General features: G+C 47.3%; 1 protein-coding gene across 3 annotated transcripts in view; it reads right to left on the bottom strand.

The window, feature by feature from the left end:
* Positions 1-22,978, bottom strand: part of LOC142879557 (zinc finger protein 516-like) — a 49,274-nt gene extending 26,296 nt beyond the window's left edge. The window contains exon 1 of one of the 3 annotated variants that reach the window (XM_076012922.1): positions 22,847-22,978. The gene's annotated coding sequence lies outside the window, so the exon portion shown is untranslated. Of the gene's footprint in view, positions 1-20,388; positions 20,728-22,846 lie in introns of those variants that run through there. The other 2 variants (XM_076012921.1, XM_076012923.1) reach the window with 2 other exon arrangements.
* Positions 22,979-24,604: the final 1,626 nt, after the last annotated feature.

The following is a 24,604-nucleotide window of genomic DNA, read 5'->3' as shown; positions in this document are numbered from 1 at the left end:
GAGAGAGAGAGAGAGTGAGAGAGTGAGCGAGAGAGAGAGAGAGAGAGAGAGAGAGAGAGAGAGAGAGAGAGAGAGAGAGAGAGAGAGAGAAACTTTTTTAGTCAGTAGAAATTCATTGGGGAAAAATAACAAGTTCCACGAAAGAAAAAACAGTCACTTCCTGTGTTTTCCCGCTGCACGTTGCTCATCATGTTGTTAAGTTCAAATGACCGGCGCTTAAGATTTAGCATGCTAATGCTAAATCTTTTGTTTTCACCCGATCCCGAATCTAATTCTGATAGGAGGTACTGTTGTCAAATCAGGACATCATGAGCAGACCCACATTCACCTGCACCTGCTCTTCAATACAAAAAAATATATAATAATAATAAAACTTTACAGTTATTTTTGGAGGGTGAATTCATGCAACTGAAAGCATGCCTGCATTCTTTTGGTTTTGTTGTTTGTTTTTCACCGTTGCGTGACAATAGAGGCTTTTAATTGTTAAACACTGGGCCTTTGAATGAGCTCCTCCAGGAATTTGGTTCTAAAACACACACACACACACACACACACACACACACTCACGCACACACGCACGTGATCATGCAGATGAGCGAGAGTCAAACTGACAGATCTTTCAGAAAGCAGTTGCAGACTGACATGTTGCTGACCACATGCTTATTTTGGTTCATTTTCAAAACTGCAAGTGTGTTGCAACAATCTCTCAGAGTGACCTCACAGAGGGATTGTGATGCATTAGAGGTTTGAAAACAACAAAAATAGGAAGACACATTTTTTAAAGCCCAGCTTTACCTCTGACTTGACTGATTCGGGTTCTGGTTTGGCTCATTGATGCTTATTTGAATGGTTCGTTGCACCCCCCCGCCGCCGCCGCCGTGAGAGAATTCATCCCATCGTTTGACTGGCGTTTGGTTTTGCTCGGCTTTGACACTCACTTTGGTTTCATTCTGTACCGGCATCCATTTTAAGCACTAACCCAGACGGGGTTTGGGTTTGATACTTGAAAAAAAAAAAAAAAAAAAAAAAAAAAGTGCAGAGTTTCATTATAATTTGGATGGAGTCTGGTCTGTCAGAGCAGGTCATGCTCATATGCAGGAAGATCAGTGGGGGGCTTTGTGGCATTGTTGGGGTCTCCCATTCCCATCCTAGCCCCGGTTCCATCCCTGCCCCCCCTCCACCTCTTAAACCCAGCCAGAACAATAGAGGGGGTCCACGGTGTCTGTCCCTTCTCAAACCCAACACCACCCCTTTTCTGATAAATAGGCCGAGAGGGGATCCTGCCTGCCTACTCTATTTGCGTGAGAAGGGCATTTGGATTGAAAGGAACTCACTTTGAGTGTGTGTGTTTGTGTGTGTGTTGTGTGTGTGTGTGTGTGTGTGCACAAAGTAGCAGGTGTCTGGGTCAATACTGTCACGTCACATTTTGGTTACAGCGCCAAACTAGTGGGAAGTTCTGGCCGGGTGAGCAGGGACGGAAACTTGTTGAGTTGCTGGTCCGATAGAAAAAATAAATAAATCATCTTAATAAATGTGCGTCACATGTTGCGCCGGCAGCGACCCACTTTTCTCTCGTCCCAGACTCCAGATGTTTGGAAGGGGCAAACTCGCGCAAACAAAGGCTGAAAAAGACAACAGTCTCTAAGCTGGTTGGGGGGGGGGGTAACAGCATCTCTTTGTGACATCACGAAGGGGGCGCTTTCCAGCACCGTCGAAAGCTGAGCGAGCCGCCGGCGCAGAAGACGAAACGGTTTGCATCTGCGGGCGAGTTCACCGCGAGGTCAGCGACGCACGTATCGTCGACAGAAAAACAGAATGAGGGACTTTTAACAGCGACAGTCGGCCGCTAATGTGGATGTGATTGCTGCTCTTGGTTTCACGTCTTGCGAATGTGAATCACCTCGACGCCTCTTGACTGATAAGCATAAGTGAAACCGTCAGAGTGTTTCGCGAGATCTAACGGCGGAGGAAATAAGAAAAAAAAAAAAAGAGAGAGAAAACAACAAAACCCGACGGATCTGCCTTTTGGCTCTGTTTACTCCTTGTAATGGTGCATGAAGAGAAATCTGCTGCTAAATTCCTGCTTTGTTTGGAGCCAACAAGAGCCGTCTTCTCTCTTGGGCCCTTCCATCGTCTCCTGCTTCCTCTGGGGACTTTGCATGTGTGTGTGTGTGTGTGCGCGTGTGTGCGTGCGCGCGTGCTTGCTTGCATGCTTCCCTACCCCCCCACATCTTCTCAAACTCTTGTCTGTTTTTCTCACACCGCTCATTAACCCCAGGGTGCTGCAGCCTGCAGAGCCCTCGCACCAGCACCGCTGCCTCCCCCGGTCCCACGGAGGAGCTCCTCAAGCTCCTCGCCAACAGGTGCAGACATCTAAAAAGCCCAAGATAACACTTTACGCACATGGAGTACAATTTTCCGTTTGCACAGGCCATCTGCAACCACAGTAACACTAAAAAAAACTGCACAACTGAAGACATGTGTGATTAATACAGGGGTGATACAGCTTCAAAAGCCACGAGGTGGAGTGTGCAGAACTTATCTGGAGCTGATTGCCAATCGGTCGTCCAATGTCAAATTCTGTTCCAAAATAAATAAATAAATAAGAAATGCAAAACAAAAAAAAAAAAACTCGTGTTTTTGACTTGTGTTGCAAGCGGTCGGCGTGACATGTAAGAAGTTGACAAAGGCAAACAAACAAAAAAAAAAGAAAAGAAAAAATCTCGACAACATCACAAGCACGTATTGGCTGCTTCCGGCTGCGGGGGTCGGAAAACAGGAAGCACTTGCGCCTCCGTCTCCCCGGTTATTTCACAAACACATGAAAACATGGCGGCGGCTGAAGGCGGCGGCAGCCCCGCACATGGCGGGGAGCCGAGGCAACAAAGGCCGTCTCACATCTCGTCCTCCCATCTACGGACGAGAGGCGGGACGGGAATAATACGAGGACTTGCAGAGTTGAAGCAAAGTGCGTGTGAACGCTGCCGTCTCAGGACGGGCTCTTCAAGCCCGTTTTCTGTTTTATCTGCTCCAGATCAGTTACTGGACGCAAGCTCATTTTTTTTTTTGCAGTTTTTTTTGTTGCAATTTTTAACCTCCAGGACATTGAAAAAAAAAAAAAAAAAACTTGCAAGACATATCTTCATTTTTCATGATTACACAACATTTGACATTGCTTTCTGCTTGGACGGTTTGCTTCATCACAGCCATGACAAAACCCAACAGACGAACAGGAAGAATAGACAGGTATTTAAGACTGTTTGACGGGGACACACACACATAATCGGGACATCAGTGGCTCGATGTCGCATTAGTTCCTCCTTATTCTTTCTCATGTAAACGGCAGCTGCACTAACAAACAGCAAATGTGCAGAAACAAGGCAAGCGGTGGCGACCCGTCAGCGCCAGAATGTCGAGGCCCCCCCCCCCCCCGAGCAGCGGCGCTTCCATTAAAGTCTGAATTGAACTTCCTTCTATCCCTTCCTTCCCCTCTGACCAGCTGTGCCACCTCTCTCTCTCTCTCTCTCGCTCCCTCTCTCTCTCTCTCTCCCCGTCCTCCCTGCTCGTCCTCGCCGCCACGTAGTCCGTCTGACAGGCACCCCGGCACAACCTCCGCAAACCGAACCCGAATCCGTCTGTCTGAAGTGTAATTAGAACCGCCGACCGGTCACACTTTCTGACAGAACAGCTTTATTTTGCCGCTCGCCGAGGTGGCTCTGGCCGAATTCCCTTTGGTTTGCGCGCAAACTCAGGCACTCCAGTGCAGATCACCAGTGAAGCAGGGACACTCTAGCTGCATTTCCATGACACCTACAACTGCGCAAAACCTAAATATCGCAATTGTTCAGACATATCGATATAGAGGTATATCGCAAAAGTGTCATGGAAACATTTACACATCACCGGCCGTGATGTACGGGGTCACGTGACCAGTTCACCTCAAGTGAAAAAGGCGCATTATGTGTGGACGGAGGAGGAGACTGAATATTTTTTACAAGTAATCAAAAGAGAAAAATAGAACAACCATTCTTGACAGCAAACAAACGTAAAGAAACAAAATCGAACGTAATTCTCGTAAATCTCACGGGACGAGAGTTTACGGCAATAACAGCTTGTGCGCTTCACACCGTTCAATGAAAACGCCTGCAAATCGCAATTGTACTTTGTCGGAATTTAAAAAAAAAATTATTTTATTTATTTTATTTTGCGAAAAACTGGTGGGTGAAACAGTTAGAATTCAAGAAATGAAACAGCTAATTAATATCTTTTCACATGCGTAACCTTGCACGGTTAACTATCCGACAGAAAACTTAAACGTAGATCTTCGAAAAAAAAAAAAAGAAAAGGAAAAAAAAAGCACATTTAACCCTCTGTTAAGTCTCAGCCTCAAATTGATGTAGCTTCCACATGTCTTCCCAACTGCCGCTTGGGGTAATGGGCCGGGGGAGGGTTGTCAGTGAGGTTTGCATGCTCTTTATGCCATCACAAAGGGACAATTTCAAGAATCAGCACATAACTTTCTGGCAAACGGGGCAAGCAGAGCAAATAAAGGACAGGCAATACACATCTAATCTCTTCTAATCTAATCTAGAAAAACAGATTACTGGTCGAGTGAAGGGGTTTTTAATATCACATATTGGACCTTTGAACAAATCAAAATAAAGAAGCAACAATGAGCAATGATGACGATCATCATCGAGCGAAAGCACTCATGTCAACCTGAAACTGGTAGCTGCAGTCAGTGACAGACAAGTTTTTCTACTTGCCCCTCAATGCTCGTCTTTAATCGAAAAAAGATGCATCCTGCATGCCACACGCCGCCCACTCTGCAGGGCTACTACGGCGCTAAAGTGTGTCTGCAGCAGAATAGGGCCAGCGTTCAACTGGCTGACAACATAAAACACTGAGTGCCTCGTTTCACCGTCTGACGGCTAAATTGACTGCTAATGCAAGGTTTAGCAGATGAAACCGGCGCTCGCGTCCTATTAGCTTTGAGTGCGCCCGGCCCAAATGCTGTGCGAGCGCTCATTTGCCTGCCTTTGATTCTCACTTGCGCGCCTTGTTTTCAACTCTTCGTCTTCGCCTCCAGGCGCGTTCCTGCAGAACACATCCTGCGAGAGTCGTCGAGGGGGAAGATGTGAGATCCGAACAGGGCAACAGATACGCTTTTGACTCTTCCCCGCCGCCTGCACACACGTACGCATGCATACGCGCGCGCGCACGCACACACGCACACACACACACACACTCAGGCGCGCACTCGAAAGGCAGGATGGAAGGGCTTCCACAGAAATCTCCCGATGGCTCGGCTACAGAGGGAGTGTGTGGGCTCGAGCAGGCAGCTGCTCCTGCTGCTGCCGCTGCTGCTGCTGCTGTGGCGAGATGGCTCACACGCCGCTCTTCAGTACAAAACGCACAAGGCATCAACAAAAAAGTGCGTTGACGAACACACGCTATAAAAAAAAAAACACACAGGAACTCCAAACAGAGTAACCTGTGGGTAAAATCCAATTCCATCTCTCGGACAAAAAAAAAAAAAAAAAGGAGATTTTTGTTCACAGCAAACAGCGCTGACTGCCGAAACCTCTCTGGGTGAGAACAGAAGTATGTGAGCAAGGATTTTTTTTTTTTCTTTTTTTTTCCTTAAGAAGCTGCACCATGCGCACTCAGCGGCCTCTTTATTAGGTACAATGCTCAATTTCCAAAGCTAATCAGCCTTGGCAGCTGCTCAATGAGTTAAAGCACGCGGACACTAAAATTTACTTGACCAATGACTTCTGAACACAGAGGAGCAGTAAGGGGCGCTAATGAAGGAGATAAATATATTGTTATCTGCATATGTATGGATTTCTTCAGGGAATTTAAAGGTGCAAACCTGCTCTGCTGGTATGCAGAAAAACAAAAATGTGAAAATGAAAAATATGGTCAGAAAATTCCAAAATTAAAGCTAACTTGGCTAACTTGACTTTGGCAGTCATTTCTCAGGCGATTAGAACTCAAATCATACTGTTCCTCAGTCCAAGTTTATTCCTATGCTTTGAGATTGGTCTGATTAAAAAGCATTCCGTTTAAACTAAAGTGATAACACCTTATCTGTGCACAATTACAATGCAAAAGCGAAATTAGACAGGTGGATGGGAGGGATGATGAACATGTTATCCAGTTCTCATTTTTTTTTTTTTTTTTTTTTTGCCATTAGTAATAAAGTCTCAGCAGAAACACAAGACTGAGGCCAATAACCTGGATGATAAAGTGAAGCAGTCTGCTGAGCTTAGCGTAAAGCCTGGATGTAGCGGGTAGCTCGCTCGAAAGACAGAAATATCAGCCGGGAAGTGGTTCGCACATTACCTAAATAGGACACAGCTTGAGGGTTTAACCCACAATGTCGCTGAATGACACAGGCGGTGCCAGCAAAGAAATATTTCATTTATTTAATAATTACTGCAAGAAATGCAGTCGGTTTGGAACCAGTCAGACGCACCTCAAGGCGGCGCCCAAAACAAAATCTGGATTAATTATTATGTTCGGCTGGGACTTCTATGAGATGAAAGGAGTCCAGCAGTCACGCTTGCAGATTGATCGGGTCTTCCGGCAACCCAATGTGACCACAAGTTGCTTGTTTATCATATTATCCAATCATTGCAGCCTTTCATCTCACCTCTAGATTTGGACTGAACGCAGCCCTGTGACGGACGCAGTTAGAGGACGTTGAGATCTTGATTGTGCTGACATGAGAGCGATAGATTTTATTTTTTTTTCCCCATCCAACTGTTGCGAAACATTAAAACGTCCTCTGTGAGATTGTATAAATAAGATAATTGTGAGCGCTTTTTTAGATTGTCTGGTGAATTCCTGATGATTGTGAGTCCCCGGCAGCAGTATCATGGAAATAAACCGGTGACGCAGCTGGATATTGGAGATTTAAAAAAAAAAAAAAAAGACAGCCATAGTATTAAACAAGTTATGACTGACAACTGGACGTGCACGATGAAGCGTTGTGGGGGTGTTTTTTTTTTTGTGTGTGTGTGTTTGTGTGTGTGTGCATGAGTGCTGAAACATCTGCCAGGACTTCGTAGCCAAAGACAACAAAAAGGGTCAAATAAAAAGCGCAGCACAGGAACTCGGATCCGCTAGATGAGAATAACAAACGTCGGCCGGTCTTTGGCGGAGCGGCCGCAGACGTCTTTTTGCAGCGGTGCACCGGAGCTTCGCCGCACGTTTCTCATCTGGCCGGCCATCATTTGAAGCGAAAGGCTTATATGTGGCCATTACCCCCCCACCCCACCCCACCCCCTCCGTGATGGATGGCCGGCGCGGGGAACCCATCTGGGTCATGTCTTATCGGGCCCCGACAGAATCGCATTGATGAAATCACGGCAGCCTGTTAACCCAGCCCGGTGCTGCGGAGGGAGGGAGGGAGGGAGGAAAGAAGGGAGGACGGAATGGAGGAAGAGAAAAAAAAACTTCCAGACTGATACGGAGGAGAATGAGGCATCATCCGAGGAAAGGACGGAGAGTGGAAAAAAGGTGTGGAGGGAGGGCGGCGGAGGGAGGATAAGTGGTAAATAGTGATGTAAAGTCACGGCAGGAGATAGAGCGGGATAACACCAGCTGACTGGGCGGGAGCTGAGGCGGGGGAGGGGGGAAGGGGGGGGGCGCACACGATAGATAGGGTGGTTGATAGCGCGGGCCGCGCATGGCAGGGGAAATGTCCATCACGGAGGAAGAGGAGGAGGGCTTTTTAGGAATTCTCGGATTCTCTCGTGAGAGGAAGACAAAGGGAATCAAACAGCTCTGCTTTTTCTTGCAAATCCGCTTTTCTTGCTTCCAGCTTCCTACAAGGCGGAAGGATCAAAACACTTGAGGCTTGTTATGACAATGATTCTTCGCAGTCGGACCGCAACACAGGAAGCTGGCCGGAAGCCCACGCTAGCTTAACATCCTACAGACAGGACCACCGCCCCCCCCCCGCCCTCCTCCCGGACCCCTCATCAAGCAGCGTGGACGCAGGTCCACATCCGAGAAACTTTGCGACAGAAAAAATCTCTCTTCCAGCTCTTTTCTGGCAGATGTTTTTGTTTGACAGCGTGAAGAGCGGAGGAAATACAGCAGAAACGGTGTGCGTGTGCGTGTGTGTGTTTGTTGGGGGGGTGGGAACGGGGGCTGTGTAAGGATTTTCTAGTCGCGGCAGCACAATATGAGCTGAATCGTGTCAGCGGCGATATTAGCGCAAGGAATTGCCAACTGCGCTGAAAACAATGTTGACATGTGTTTTTCCTGGCTGCTGTTGTGTGTGTGTACGGTGGATTGCATTTTTTTCTTTGGCGTTACTTCCTAGAAATCTGACGTGCACCTCGGCCCTTCACACAGATGTTGCACAGTGAGACAAGCAAGCTGGACTTGCGTTTCAGGTGCGCCGAAGACCAATTCTGACGTGAGATTGTTTGAGATTCAGATCGAATTTGAATTTCTGTCCTGTTTGCGTCTCCCTTAAATGTGGCCCATATCAACACATCTGCGTTTACTCCACTTCAATCAGCTGCATAGATTATAATGAGTCCACGACCAGAATGTAAAAGGAAACAAACCAGTGGGAAACAAAAGCAAACATTTTCCACGAGACCGGCGTAGCGCAGATGGATGGTACTGGAATCTGGAAGCTAATGCAGTTAACTTCTGTTGGCTGGGACAGAGGAGCGCAAGTTGTCAGCTGTCTGTCTGCCAGAGAGAAAGGAAAATGCCATCCGCGATGACAGTGTTATCTTTTGCACTTTAGCTCACGGTGACTGCGCGAGTGTGACTGTTAAATTCCATAATGGTGACATTCAGGCTGTTAGCATGTGGCGGAGGTCTAGGCTGCAGGACTTCACATCCACACATGGGCCCGCTGTTGAATCCATTGGCGGGCTGAAGGCATCCTGGCCAATCCCAGCCAGGTGTGAGGTGGGCTTACAGCGATCATAGGCTGACTAGCCAGGTAATATCGTACGCCTGGTTACATTTCTGAAGGATTGCATGCAGAAGAACTTTTGTCCTCGACTGTCAACACTGGCCCCTCAATCTCAATTCTCAATTGACTTACAGATCTGCGTTCAGAGTCACACAAAAAGAAAGACTTTGACATGTATTGTACATTTCTGACAGTATCTTGTGACTGTCACTCAACACTAATAACCAGGAGGTGGTTCTTTTGGACCAGTCCCTGGCCCGATCTTCATTTAGTTCCTGGATTTGCAGAGGAGCAAACAAAGAGGAGGCAAATGTTGCATCAAGCACTGGTGTTTGCTCAGCTCTCCCCGGAGAGATTGCACGTCTCCCCCCCCGGGGGAGTTACCTGCAACCGCTGCCAGAAAAACAGCCATTAAAAGCAGCCAGTCGGCCAATTGGCCGCCGCTTAAAACCAACAGGCAAAAAAAGAAGAAGAAGAAGAAGAAGAAGAAGTAGTGACAGAGGATTAAGTGCGTTGTCATTTTCTCCACATCGCACCAGTGGGCAGCTTTACACAACACACGGCTCCGAGGCCCCGCAGCCGAGAGGCTGCACGGCGGCGGCGGCTTGCTAAAAATGGAGACAAGTAAATTCAACAGAACTTGTTCTGCAGAGAGACACCTTCCACTATTAATAGTAGGAGCTCATAAAGCTTCAGTAATTAAGTGGCCAGCATGAGAAAGGACTTGGCAACGTCTGTCTACTGCAGTATTAACACACTGAAAAGTGTCGAGTCTGATGACAAACACCTCTGTCTGGTCAATCTTGGTGATGTGCAACTTGCTCTAACATCTTTAATATTATTATTAGACTGTGCATAGTCAGTCCTGTATGAACTGTAAATAGTGTGCAGCAGCAGCTAACCTGGCTTTCTCCAACCGCATAAACCCATCATGGTATTTTATGTTTAACAATTTAAAAAAAAAAAAAAAATGAAAAGGTGGCAGGTTAGTAGTTTTCTTTTGACACGATATCTTTTTTTTTTTTTTATCTGAAACATACAAAACACTGAAACTGAGCAAGCAAATGTGCCAAATGTCTATGTGTGTGTGTGTGTATATAGATATATGTGTATGTGAGTGTATGTATATGTGTGTATATACATATATACATATACATATATACATATATTGCAATAACCTATTATTTTCCAAGCAAAAGCAGCAAGCTTTTGTGCTTGCTCCTAAAACCATTAATTGAGTGATTTTGCAGACTTGCTCAGGTATAATCTGATGGGATTAGCGGCCATGTCCTCTAAATAGAGTTCTGCGACCAGGGATTAAATGATCACAGCCAGTCGCCTCAACTGCAGCAGATTTTCATGTATTGGTGTAATTCAAAAAGCAAACAAACCAAAAAAAAAACCTGTGGCGATAAAACCGTAGCGTCCGACGGTGTAACGACACATTTAGCAGCAAACTCCAAAAACGGTGGCGATTAAAGAGTCAAAGCAAGAAAGCATCTTTGCAAGGCACGACTGCTACGACTTCTCTGGTGTTCTTTGGATGTGTTCAGCTGGGATGGTGCTTTTGAGGCTGGTGGGGCAGAGGGGGGTTGGAGGAGGGCACAACCAGGGGGCCCCCTACCTTCCTCCCCTCCACTATCCTCCTCACATCTGGATACAATGTGGGAGCAGGGCACTGGGGCCGGGGGGATGGCTGCAGGGGGGGTGTGAGTGGACTGGGGGATTCTTTGCACAACATCAAGAGCCACTGGAAAAAGGTGCTGCTGCTGCTGCTGCTGCTGCTGCTGGTAGATGTGGCGCTGTAGGGTTGTGTGTCTGTGCGGCGGCGGTGGGGTTGGAAGGGGGAGGTGTGGGGGGGATGGGGAGGGTCTAAAAAGCTCCCTGTCTTTGGTCTCTTCTTCTCTGTGTAGTTGACTGCGAGGCCCCCCGAGCAACAGACAGACAGGGAGGCAGCTGGGAGTTGGGGTAAACCAACAGCAGCCCAGGAAGAGTCGAGGTGGAGCACAAACCAGACGTGGTAGAAAGAAAGAAAAAAAAAAAAAAAAAAATATATATATATATATATATATACACTGTATTTATTTATTAAATAAAATGGTTTGTTTCTGCTCCTAACTGGGGAACTGTGGGTTTAAACACCTGCAATCGCGTTGAAATACAGTTATTGACTTCTACTTTTGGGGCAAAACAGTGGAAGGCGACGCCATGTTGTGCACCTTGCCTGGGTGGAACTTTATTCCTCCGATTCAACAGAAAAGCTTTATGAAGATGCTCCAAAGAGGCAACTGCACAGCGGATCCCATTTCTAGTTTTCCATCTTGCGCAGTGTTTTCCCAGTGAAATACAGGCTTAATATGCTCACATCTAGTTACTTTTTTATTGATAAATAATCATACAAGACTAACATTAACAATGCTATTTAGCTGTAAAACAGCAAAATTGACATAATGATGGAATTTAAAATTCATACTGTACTTCTTTTAAGAATCTCCAGCAGAATCGGGTTCAGATTGAAGAACTTGAATCAGCTCTTCTTGGATCAAGCTAAGCAACAGCAAACAGAGTTGCCGGACTGCTTTCGAGCCAGTGCTCCTCGAGAGTCGATCATTTGCCTTAAAACGATGTCACATATCCACCTTGTCAGAAGTGAATCTCTGCAATCAGATTCGGCAGCGATAACAAAGCACGGGCTGACAGGTCAGAGCGGAGCAGAGTGCCGCGCGCACACCGCCACTATCAACGCCACAACACTTAAGGGATCCAGAGCCGCGTATTTATGCTATGCTTGCCTGTGAGAGGCTTTTACTTTTATTTTTAGCATGAAATACGCGGCCGGAGGGATGAGAAAGGAAGACGAGGACAACGTCTCCTACTTTATTTCCCCCTCCCTCAGATTGTGCGGACGGAGGCCGCTGCCTTGCACAAAGGCTCGGAGTTAAACGCTACCTCCGATGCACATGTGGACTCGGGGTGAGCTCATTATCCCCTCGGTGACCCTCCCCCCCCCCCATCACCTCTGTCCTCAGTGACCCTGGAGACTGGCTGACCCAGCCAGAAGTCCCGGGCTACAATTCAACGCCTGTTGAATCCTTTTTACTGCTGAACAAGGCGGTGTACTACAGTTCTATTGATTATATATTTCCTCTTACACTTCCAAAACAATGCTAGTCCTTACCCCAGGCTGTCTCCAAAACGGGAGAATACATCTTTGCTGAAACAATATCATGTGCCTTTACTTCCTGTAGAAGCATAAAAAATGATGTTTTTATGTTATGTATAGTAACCTATTCATTCAGAGGTTAATGCAGGTTTCTAGGAAAGTCGCCACTTGAATCAATGAATCAGTTCAACTAATGAATCAATTAATGAATTAAGATCATTATGAATTAAGATCATTTGCGTCCATTTGCGTCCCTAAATGTCATACAAAAGCCCGTCTTATTCAAAGAAGCAACGTAATGAGTTCCACTCTGCATCCTTTCAACTTATGAACTCCCTCCCTGTAATGATGACTGGGAAGAGGTATGACGGCACTCCATAATGATCAGAAAGCCAACATTTCTGACAGAGCCAGGTCAAAAACTCTTGCACCCACCCACCCCCCCACCCCCCGTCCCTCCAACACACGCGCGTGCTTGCACTCGAATGCTCGGTGTATCGCGGCGAGGCGAGGTTCGGCTGACATCAGCGGCTAACGATCAGTTCCTCTGTGGGCCGAATGATTAGCTGCAGTAGCCCGCAGACATTTCCAGCTCGTTTCCCTGAGTTGGTCGGACATGCGACATCACTGGCCTTCAATCTGCGCTAACTACATCCACTCCCTGCTACTCTTGCAGACGGCAAGGAGGACTTGTTTTTGTGGGGTTTTTTTACAGACTAATAGGCGATGCTAACAATGTGGCATACGGGAAAAAAACACTGCCATCAGGTAATGAAAAACGAGGTCCTCAAATGAAATTGGAACAAAAGAGAAGTTCAGGGTTACGGTTTGAATGTTCTTCTTCCTCAGTAAGAGCTGACTAAATAAATAGACTAATGGGATCTCAAACCTCTCATGAAAAGTTTCAGGATACAGCGTTATAGCAGTTCGAGGCAAAGGTCACCTGGAGCTGCCCTATGGATGTCTAATGCAATTGCACTTAGGAAGCAGAGGTTGTTAAAGTTGTGGTGGTGATGGGACGGCAAGAAAGGATTCTTTAAGGAAAGGAAAGATTCTAAAAAATCAGTTATTTAGAATTTCTGAAGCATTTATCAATGGAACATGTCTCTAATTATTTTCTAATCCTCTTGCTCTTCCTTCCCGCTAATTACCTTTTGTGTGACCCTTTCACCGCTGCATCGCAGCGCTCACGCGTCAAAGGGGTTTCCAGGGGGTTTATTTTGTGTTTTTGGTGACGAGCGGCCATTTTTCAACAAAGAGCCCCGATAGAGTCTGAGCACAACTTTGTCATTCCCACTCCGTTTGTTCACGGCAGCGGAGCAGTGAATGCCAAAGAGGAGCCTCTCCGCTTAGGAAACAGTTCACCCAACCCCCACTCACCCTTAATGCCCTCTGGGCTGCTGTGAGTTTGGATTAAGTTTGGGTGCCGTGTCCCCTCCCTTACCGAGCCACCATCACCCCCCCCTGCCACACACACACACAAATTCAATTGCACTCAATGCAGTTGATGAAGGCAGCAGTTTTGCACTATACTAAACAGGGCAGATAGTTAAGCAGGAAAAACTTGTTCCAACAAAAGATTAAGGACGTGACTAACTAATGATCACATGTTTGTGTTTAATTGTTTGTTTGTTGTTTCCAAAAACTAGCATGTAGCCTCCCTAAAAAAAAACACACACAGAAAACACAGTGACAAATCGGATTCCCCAGAGGGTTTCCGTGGCCATGTTTCTGTGACTTTTTTGCACCACTAATTCCCACTGTTTTGTTTAATCAAATTCCTCTTTCAACTCAATTTCATTAAGGTTCGAGAGAGAAAGACAGAGTGCGTGCGTGCGTGTGTGCGTGTGTGTGTGTGTGTGTGTGTGTGTGTGTGTGTGTGTTGGCTATGGATCAATAATGGCAGTCTACTACAGTGACATCTGGACTGGACAAAGAGCGCTGCTCCTTCCCCCGGCAGCTCCTCTTCTCTTCCCCCCTGCCGCCGCCGCCAGCTCTCTTGCTACAATCCCCCGATCGCTTCCACGTGGTGCCCTGTGCTATTTCTCCCGGCTAAGCTTTTTTTTTCCCCCTCTCTCTCTCTCTCTCTCTCTCTCTCTCTCTCTATCTCTCTCTTCTTTAATCCCGCAGCAATCGCAGCGACAATGCAAACCCATCCCCGCATGCACACAGACAGAAATCTATTAACTATGATCACCGTGCCGGTTGAAACTTGATAAGGGCGACTAATGAATCCGGCGTGATGCTCGTCCCGTTGGGAGCGTTACCTCATTGGATCGTCAATAACGCGCTACGAGTGGCGCTGATCGCAGTGGGATCGCTTGGATTTGGGCTGGTTTCATATCATCCAAGCAGCAAAGTTACACAGTTCAAAGCTGCGTCCGTCGCTGCAGCCAGCATTTTCAGTTAATACAAAGAGAGCCGCGCTGATGAATTGGGTCAATATCCAACCCTGATAATCAGATTAGCAGTCTCTTAGTGTTGGCCAACTCCTGACCGACGTGATCCCAAATGATCACTTATCGCCAAAACATCCAATAGCAGACTCATCGTGTCATCTCTGAGTAGCAGATGCAAGTTAGCGTCATGGAAACGGCTTTATTATAAGTTATTACAGCGGCTTAAAGTGGCTTTACTCTTCTTTTTTTTTTAATCAAAGCTAATGGGCAAAACGTTTTATGTCAACAGGTTTGCTGATTTCAACTGATAGCGAACTTTCAACTCAGGCGACCCGTGCTGGTTGCCTGATGGTTCCATAGTGAGCGAGTAAACAAGGAATTAATGTGAACAGATGTGTCCGGATGGATGGATGGATGGATGGATGGATGAGGAGAACAAAACGCTTCTCATCCTCAATTCACCAAAAGACAGCAAAAAGGTTTGCTTTAAACTTGCCCGCGCAAATAGATGCACACAGGGGTGAGATAAAAACGACCAAACACTCAACTAAGGCAACATCAAATTGCCCTTGTTGTTTTTCTTGCTGTTTCATGGGCTACAACATTTTTCGAGTGACTTTAAATCAAAGGCACCAACATGAAACCAAAAGCCTCTATGGCAACAATCCAAAGCAAAACACAAAAGATTTAATGTAGAAATTATTGTCCTGTCCTTTACTGCCACTAAAGACGAGGAGCAATTCACGCCACTGCTTCAGAAGTCAGTGTACCTGCTCTTTATTCTGTTAAAATGATCCATCGCGGCTAAGCGAGCTCGCAGTATGATTCAGTGCACTGTTTGGTAATATAGACTGACAATTAAAGTGTGCAATCTGGTTCTGACTAATTAGCGTGGGTTGCCTCCACACCCACGCTGAGCTGTAATGATGTGTACAAATAAGACTGCAATCCTTCTATTAGTGACCTATTAGAACACACGGTGCGCTGAGGTTTTACTTTTTTTTTTCCCCCCTACTCTGCAAAATATCTGGTTAAATTCAAAATGTTACTGTTTTTTTAATCTTTTTTTTTTGTATTTAATAATAACTGCAATAATACTGCCTTTGAAGTGAAAATAAAAGTGTTGGGGGCTTTTGGAGCAGCCTCCCAACCGTCTCAGAGGTTTTTTTTTTCCACATCCATCAAAGAACATCTGGTGAGAATCCTATTTAGATATGGCGACGTTCTGTGCAGCAGGTGACATCCTCGAGCCTGCGTCTTTTGTTAGAAATGCACAACATGGACAACAGAACCGCAGACACATTGTCCCTTCTGCCCTTCTTAAAACCATTACTGGGCAGAGGCTAATATGCCCCCCCCCCCCCCCCCCCCACTACCATCGTAATCCTCCGATTACGCCATCGTTTTCCTCAGGGTCTCATTTTTGAACAGCTATTAGGCTTCGCTACCTGGACAGTGTGGCTTGGCTTGGAAAAGACTCTATTGATCAACATGGGGAGGGATGACGCAAGTGTGACCCATATAACGGGATTAGCCACCCACCTGTTCGCAAAGTTTCAAGGTAAAAAAAAAAAAAAGAAAAAGAGAGAGAGGGGAGGGGGGGAGAGAGAGAGAGAGAGAGAGAGAGCATCAATTATCTCTGAGCAACGTCCGCGCAAGGACGCGCCGGCAGTGTGGCAGTGCCGGCAAAAAAATGTAAATTCCCTCTAAGTAAGCAGTATGTTTCCCATGGAGGGCTCATTTATAATTTAACCCGGTGGCTCGGTGTTTCTAGGCTAACACAGAGAGACTGCCCTTTCAGAGTGGAAACCCCCACCATGAGGCAGGGAATCAATGCCATCGCCACAGAGCGCAACGCTAGACCTCATATTAAAATTATGCGAGCCTGCAGGACCACCAGCAAAGAAAGAGGATCCCTCAGTACTTTTTTTTTTTTTTTTTTTTTACAAAACCCCTCCCCTCAGCTACCCACCCCCCCACCCACCCACCACACCGCCTCATTTTGATGTTTTGTCTCACGCCCCGCGGCTAAAATAGGTTTGCACTTCTTGTTTCCTTTCCGTAACTCGACCTCAATATGCCACAGAAGGATATTTGAGGCAGGAAAAAGGCAGATAGGTCTTTGCTTCCTTGCAGGAGTGATTGCTTGATTCTGAAAAACATCAGCTGAGAGACGGCGCAGAGCACAAAGACTTCAGCCAAAATGACTCGCTGGGAAAACATGTTTGTCCTGTCACCTTACATCACTGTGTGTGTGTGTGTGTGTGTGTGTGTGTGTGTGTGTGTGTGTGTGTGTGTCTTTTTTTTTCCACATCTACTTTGGCTGTGGGAAAAAAAATTAGCACGAGCAGCCTGGACCCGAAATGAGATGTACGACACTGATTGAGAGCGCGAACCAACTATCGGCGGAACTTGCGGGAACACATCAGACAGCAGCGATGCGCTGACCGTGTTTGTTTGTTGTTGTTTTTTTTTTACATCTACACCCAGAAAACTTTCTGAAAGTGACTACCGGCCATCCGCAAAAAATCACTGACGGCGAGGTAGGGAGGCCTCCAGAGACGTCCGGCCACCTCTCAGGTGGCATGATGGCAACCACGTTGGCAGCAGAGGCCGACAACACAACAAGCAGCAGCGCATTCGTTTACAGTGAGGAAAAAAACTGATGAAATGAATGAAGCAACTTTGGTGGCAAAAGCCGAAACTCCTCAGGGGCAGCGCGCCAGTCAGTTACTGTCTTTTTGAGATAAGCCTAAAAGCTCTGCTTACCTCGTGTGGTGCTTCACTTTACTGGTAACTATGTAAATATTAGGATAAGGCTCGACAAAGAGCAAAAAATAAATACATAAATAATGATGATTCAACTCAGAATCACAATAGAGCTGTGCGAGCTGTTTCAGCACTGCAGGACAACACCTTTTGTGTGACTCACGCAATTATTTATTTGAATATGAATATGTAGTTTGGGCAGAATCTTAGAGGAAAGATGTTTCCACATCTCACTCACCCAGTGTTATATCCTCAAAAACAACCCATCTATGTTATAGTTTCTGAAGGGGACCCCATTAGGTGGTGAAGGTAAATGAATATATCCACGGTTAAAAGGCACAACCCAGTAATGACTAATGAAAACAGCCGTGTTAGTTCTGCCATTCAGCGAAGGGCCTGCTGCTGTGGAATGTGGGGCTCCATTCATTCGCATGTGTTAAAAATGCATTTCTGCTGCCACAAAGCCCTGCCTTGTGCTCATTGTTTTTTTTGTTTTTTGCACCGAGCCAATAAAACACTTCCACAATTCCGAGCCGGGAAAGACAAAGGGGGGGGGGGGGGGGGGGGGGGGGTAAAGGGGAAATAAATAAATGAAACAACTCGTTAAACTCCCAAGGGGCAGAGGCGAAAGAAGAGGCGATGGGAGAGGAGGGCCGGAGCCGGAGAACGGCCTTCGGGGGGGGGGGAACGGGAGCGGCGGCGGAGTTGAAAGTTTGATCAAGATAAGCGCGACGGCGATGGAAAAGTAAGCACACAAAGCCGCTCGCGAAAAAGGCAAACGTGCCTGCTGGCGGCAGGGGAGTGTGGTGAGCGTTCATCAAGTGCGTGAGAAGAGGAAAGAGGAGGTGAAAAGCAGCCGAGACACTCGTTTGCCTGCCGCGGCGGTAAAAACAGGATTCAATCGCCGCGAATAATCAGCTCGCTAATAGCGGGACGGCGGCCGCGGCGCGTCACTTCTGAGCGCGGGTCACGTTCCGCTTTTACCCCTCTTTGCCAAGTCACGCTCAGCAAGTGATGTCAGGCATGACGCTGTTTACACACACGTATGACACAACCGTGCCGGAAAAGCCAAACCCTCCTCCCGGCGCGGAACCCCTGTGGAAATCTTGAAGCGCTTTGAGTTGGGTGAAAGATTTTTTCCCCCAAATATTTTCCCCCTACCTTTTCAGTGGCTGCGTTTCCATGACGATCAGAATTACGCAAAAAAACTAAATATCGCAATAAAAAAACTGGTAATGGCAACCCCTACATTTCAAAAAAAAAATCTCTCAAATATCGCAGAAAGTTTTTTACGCTCTCATGAGGTGGTTTTTCAGACGTATCAATATAGATGTAGATATAGAGGTACAGCATTATAACGTACGGGGGTTCACCAGTTCCAGTTCGTTAAAAAAATGGCGCCTTACGTTTGGACGGAGGAGGAGACAAATTATTTTTTACCAAATTACCAAAGAGAAAAAAATATAACGACCATTCTCGACGACAAACAAACGTATACAAACGACGGCAAACGTAATTCTCGCAAATCTCAGATTTCACGAGAATTACGTCCTGCGAGACGAGATTTTACGAGAATTACGGCTTACGCGCTTCACACCAGCAAATCGCAATTAAACGTTGTCAAAATTTGAGAAATACCGCTTTTATTTTGCGATAAACTGCAATGGAAACGCGGCTATTGTCTAGCATCTTCTAATCTCTTCCTGCTCCTGTTCACGTCTGGGAGAGCAGGTGGCGCCCTGCAAAGAGCTGTTCATCATGCGCCAATATCGGGGAAGTTGGCCATTGTATTGCTGGACGTGATGCCTGAAATGTTGACGGGCAGGAGAGACAATGATGTGATCGTGTGTGCAAAACAACGCCTGGCCGTTCTTCCACCCTCACACACACACAAACACCCCCCAACCCCCTCCCTCCTTCTTCCCTCCCCTCGGCTTTTAACGTGTGCGTAAGACCTGACACGGGGAAGAGCACAAAGTATAAACAAAGAGAAGGGAGGGGAAGGAATAGCCCGCAGAAATTCAGTTGGGTTTTTTTTTGTTTTGTTTTCTGGGTTTTTTTTAAAGCGAGAGCAGGGGTGGAAGTTGAGACTAAAATAAAAGGACGCAGCCAGGGATGCCTGTGTGTGTGTGTGTGCGTGTGTGTGTGTGTGTGTGTGTGTGTGTGTGTGAGAGAGAGAGAGAGAGAGAGAGAGAGAGAGCGAGAACAACATTTTGCCTGCAAATGGGGCAACTGTTCGCAAGTGACAAGTGTGTGAGTGTGTCTCTGCGTGTGTCAAACCTAAACTCACACAAGACACACAAACACCATATTGGCACGCGCACACACACACACACACACACACACACACACACAACTACAAAGTTAAAACTACAGCTCGAAATCAGACCACGCCCACATGTAGATATTTCTCTTTCGTTTTTTTTTTAATTCCCTCGACTGTGCACATCGTGGGCGCGCTGGGCCTGTTTTGACAAGGCGTGCGCGTGCACACACGCACCCTCACGCACGTGAACCCTGCATTCTCCCCTTGCATTTTTCCTCCTTTCTTTCTTTCAATTTGTCTTTTCTTTTCTTTTCTTTTTTACATAACCGCCTCCCCTGACAACTATTCCAGCCTCCCACCTCCTCCCCCAGCGTGGAGTGGGGTTGGGGGCGAGAGAGAGAGAGAGAGGGAGGGGGGGGGGGGCTTGATCACCATGACAATCCTATAATTTGCGCACAATACAGTATTTTACTGCGGGCTTTATCTTCACCTTCCAAGTTGCTCCTAACCTCCTATTATTACCTTTGCATTACTATAATCCCCCAGCACTCCGGCGTTCCCGCTGCCGGTTACTAAGTTTAGAACTCCCCTGTGTGACTTTATGACACTATTACCGCGCCACTAACGCCGGCGTTCATATTCTTTTTCTCTCTTTTTGGTGCGTGTGTGCGCCAGATCTTGATGCCGTTATGGATCGCAGCCCGCTTCCTTCCTCCTTCCTCCTCCTCCCTCCTCCCTCCTCCTCCTCCTCCTCCTCCTCGCCGCACTCTTTTCTTTTACTATTGTTAGAATTATTTCGCAAAGGGTCCCGGTCGTTAACCGGTCAAGCGTTGCGTCTCACCTCCGGGCTCCGTCCGCGATTCCTCTCTGCTCGCTGCGCTCTCACGGGAGCCGACGACGAGCCGTCCGAATATCCATAGATCCGCGCAGCGGTGGCAGGCAGGCAGCGATGAGAACGACACTTCAGTCAGTCACTTCCTTAGCAGATCAAACAGCGCTGGGCTCCGACGTGCGCGCGCGCGTGCACATGCACACGAAAAGAAGAAGCATAGCGCTCGCCTTCTTTCTTTCTTTTCTTTTTTTTTTTTTTTTTTAACGCGTGCGTCTGTGCGAATGTAAAGAGAGTCCACGTCGAGATAGGAGCACACGCACGCACGCACACACAGAGAGACACACGCGCGCGCGCGCGCAGCCCCTGACAACCCGCGACACGGTCCTTCAACTCTTGCACATGCACACAAAAAACATTCGCCAACAATTCATATGACTATTCTCTCCCGATTCCTGTGTCCTGCTGTTGTTCAGCGGCACAGGTTCCTCTGTGCGTGCGTGCATGCGCGTGTGTCTCCTGTCGTTTCACCGATGCCGCCTTCAGGTGTTGTCGGAAAAAAGTGCCTCCCTCCAGGGTAAACATGACAAACGTTGGAGGGGGGGGGGGGGACAGAGGGGGGCGGGGGGGTTCGCTCGTAACTTTGTTGTTTTGTTCGATCCGTCGAGTGTGTTCAGGATCTTTGAATTAAGACGTGTTTGTGCGAATGACTCAGTCGAACCGTCAGGGTTAGAATTCGGAAGGTCTTTTTGCTATTTTGATTGGCAACCTACTTGAGGAAAGCAACTAAAGTCACTTCAAGTCCACGCTGCTTCTGGTGCGTTTCAGTCGAGGCAGGTGTTTGCTCGCTGGCTTTTTTTTGTTCTGAATGTTTGTTTTAAAGGGGGGGGGGAGGTCAGCTGTGTTTCGTTGTGCGATATGATTTGCCCACTCGTGAGACATGGATCAACCCCATGTCCTCGCAATGAAGCCACTGAAACATTGGAAAGTGAGAGGAGAAAAGTTTGTCCCAACTGCTATTTTGGATCAACCGTCTCCATCGCTGCGGGATGGGCTGCCGCGTTCACGGGCAAGGGTGAGATTTCGACTGGAAGTGTGTTGAGAGAGACTACAGATCATTAAAAAAAAAAAAAAAAAAGGAGCGACAAGACGAGGCCGAGCAACGATTAAAGCTTCTGGTACCGGCAGGTGGCGCTGTCTGTGGATCAGCCTGCGTCACGCATTTGCGCATACTTGGCTGAAATCCCCGCGTCGTTGCATTATTTATCGCTATGATGGACAGGGGAATTTAAAGAAGTAAGTGAAAGAGAGATTTCAGTTCGTTCGACACTAAGTTCCATTCACAGCAGTGTGGTCATGAATCACGAGCAGATGATTTGCACAGGGAGAAGGAAAAAAGTGTTCAACACAATTCAACACAACCTTCACCTCCCCCCCCCCCCCCTCCTCTATTCACTAACTCCCCTTCCACATGTTTCCGCCCGCTCCCCCAACACACACACACACACACACACACACACACACACGCATGCAGATGAGTAGTGAGACCACGGATTGAGGGAACCCCTGACATACACCAGGGACCTTCCAATGCTTTCACATCCTCATCGCTATTAAAGCCCCCCCCCCCAAAAAAAAGTGCACTTCCGGTTGCCGACACCTGTGTCTGGCTCACACCGAAAGTCGTGACACGTCTATTATGTAGGACACCACTTCCAAACATGGAAATACTTAATAGCACGTCTCCTCCCTTTTCTTCTTTTCGCCACCACCCTTGTGCTTGTGCTGCCTCCGTGAGACTAAAGCCAAAATATTATCAATTGTATTTTTTTTTTTTTTAATCCATTCCATCTTCACAGCGATAATCCCATTTGATTTTTTTTTTTATTTGATTTTTTTGATTTTTTTCCATTTCGAGATGGCCGTGAGGAGATACGGGGAGGTCGAGCAGCTGGGAAAGTTTGCCCTGCTGTACCTCAGTGGTGGGAGAGGATATCACCCCTGCCCCCATCTTCCAATATCCCACCTCCTCCTCCTCCTCCTCCACACACACACACACACACACACACACACACACACACACACACACACACACACACACACACTATACAAGCATATTTGAATCCGACACTCATGACTGACAAGTCACAACAAATCCCTAAATCCCTCGCAGTAAAGTGGTAATAAAACTTGATATTGAAAAGTGTAAATGAAAACTTCAAATTGAAAAGCAAGCAAGCGCGCGCACGCACGCGCGCGCGCGCGCGCTCACACTTCACCGCTCTTCCCCCGTTTCCTTCAACCTTACACTTAAAATGTGATATCAACCTCAGCACCCTGGTCGTCCGTTAAACCCATATACATAGGCTCTTCAATCCCACTCAGTCCACCTCCAGCCCCGAGCATTCACAACAACAAACATGTTCCAACGAACTGGGGGCGATAGTTTCACACGCAGAGAGTCACGTACCTGCTCCATCCAAAAGAGATAGTCCAGGGTGACTTCCATGAAGCGGCAGAAGACAATCTTAAAGGTGAAAGCACGCTCTTCGCCGTGTATGCTGAAGTGCATGATTGAGTAGGGCGAGTCCATTCACTGCCACCGTGGGGGTGGGAGCGGCCGGACGGCGGCTCTTCCCCACTGCGAGCCCCCGGGAGGATTTCTTTCGCCGATTTAGGGGTGGAAAAAGTCCCGCGGAAGATTTGGACTCAAGCAGCCGCCACCGGTGCGCCGGCTGGAACGTCCTGTGCGCGCTCGAGAGCTTTTCCTGACACCCCTTTCCCACGGCCGAGTGGGCTCTTCCGCATTAAATGGAACTATCTGCTATTGTCTCATCAGCGAAAAGTTGCCGACGCCGCTGGGGGACTTTGCTACGAGTATGCGAGTTGTGTGAAATTGACAGCCGTATCGAGTTTTTTCTTGAAAAGAACGATGCTATGTGAAACGGGGTTGTAGGTGATATAACCAATAGGAGAAAGTGTTTTCATTTCCACTCGTGTGTCATTAAGGGCTATTAGGTGGCCGGCAGAGTGGCTCTGCTTGATCCGCCCTGTTGCTGCTCGAGCGGAACATCTGCTGAGGGAAATGCATGTGGGAATGCTGTCGGACCTCATTGTTATGTGCAAGTCGAACATTTTTTTTTTATTATTATTATTTTGTTTACTCTTGAGACAGATTGTCCAAACATTCATTTGTGACAGGACGGTTTCATTTTCATTTGAATTTTCCTTCAAATTTTCAGGCTTTTGCGACACATCGGCAGTCACTTTGGGTTCAGTCGAGCAGGTTTTCAGCCCTATGACACACAAACACACACGAACGCACGCACGCACAAACCCACGCACGCACACACACAAAGGCACAACCCCTAACAATAGCAGACAAAATAACACAGCAGCAGTCAAAAAAAGACATGCGACTTGTAGCTCAAACGCACCTTGGCTGCTTTCTTTTTTTAAGCCAAGCGAAGCTAACGCGGATTACACAATTGCTACTCCTATGATTAAGCCCACTCTACACAAGGGTGCTGATTAGACCTTAACAATTACAATTAGGTTCCAGGCAGAACTGGCTCATCTAGAACGACCTGATGTAGTACACCTATGTGCGTAATACACCTCTGCCGCACGCCAGCCAAGTGTAAGGGCTCCAGTTTACAGTATTTCTGTGGGTGTTGCGCAGAGGTCAGACTTGTTGGCCCAGCATGGGCTCGCTGACGGGGAGCCGCCGCGTCGCTGACTGCTGATGCGCCGGCGAGTTAAGAAGCGCGCCAGCGTCTTATCAGCGAAGAACCCCTTTGGAATTGCAACGGCGGGACGGGAGTTTTTTTTTTGGAGGCAAGGGGTTAGCGCTCTGCTCCACCAACAGCACCCCCACCCCCACCCCTCGGCTCCTCTGGGACCCGGCCGGCATTTGCACATGTATGCACACATTGTCTCTTGCTTCCTGAAATTTCTTCTCTGCTTATGGCCGAGTCGATCGTGCAAGAGCAGTGGCAAAGCCAGATGTTTTTTTTGTTTGTTTTTTTTGTGGTGGCCACACGGTGAGATCATGACTCACACTGGGACGGCAATTATCAGATGCCTGAAATAACTGCATGACTGTTTTTATTGTTCTAATTGTTACTGTCGTTTCTTTTTTGTATTTATTAACACTCGGCCCGCCACCATTCGTACGAATGAGAGGACAGCAAATCTTCACCAGTGTTGACATTAATAATAAACCTAC

This window comes from Nelusetta ayraudi, unplaced genomic scaffold (assembly GCF_046127955.1).
Source record: "Nelusetta ayraudi isolate G7.1 ecotype Tasmania unplaced genomic scaffold, CSIRO-AGI_Nayr_v1 ptg000136l, whole genome shotgun sequence".
In the NCBI taxonomy this organism is placed as follows: domain Eukaryota; kingdom Metazoa; phylum Chordata; class Actinopteri; order Tetraodontiformes; family Monacanthidae; genus Nelusetta; species Nelusetta ayraudi.
The sequence above is the reverse complement of the archived record's forward strand: the minus strand, read 5'-3'. Positions and strand labels throughout refer to the sequence as shown.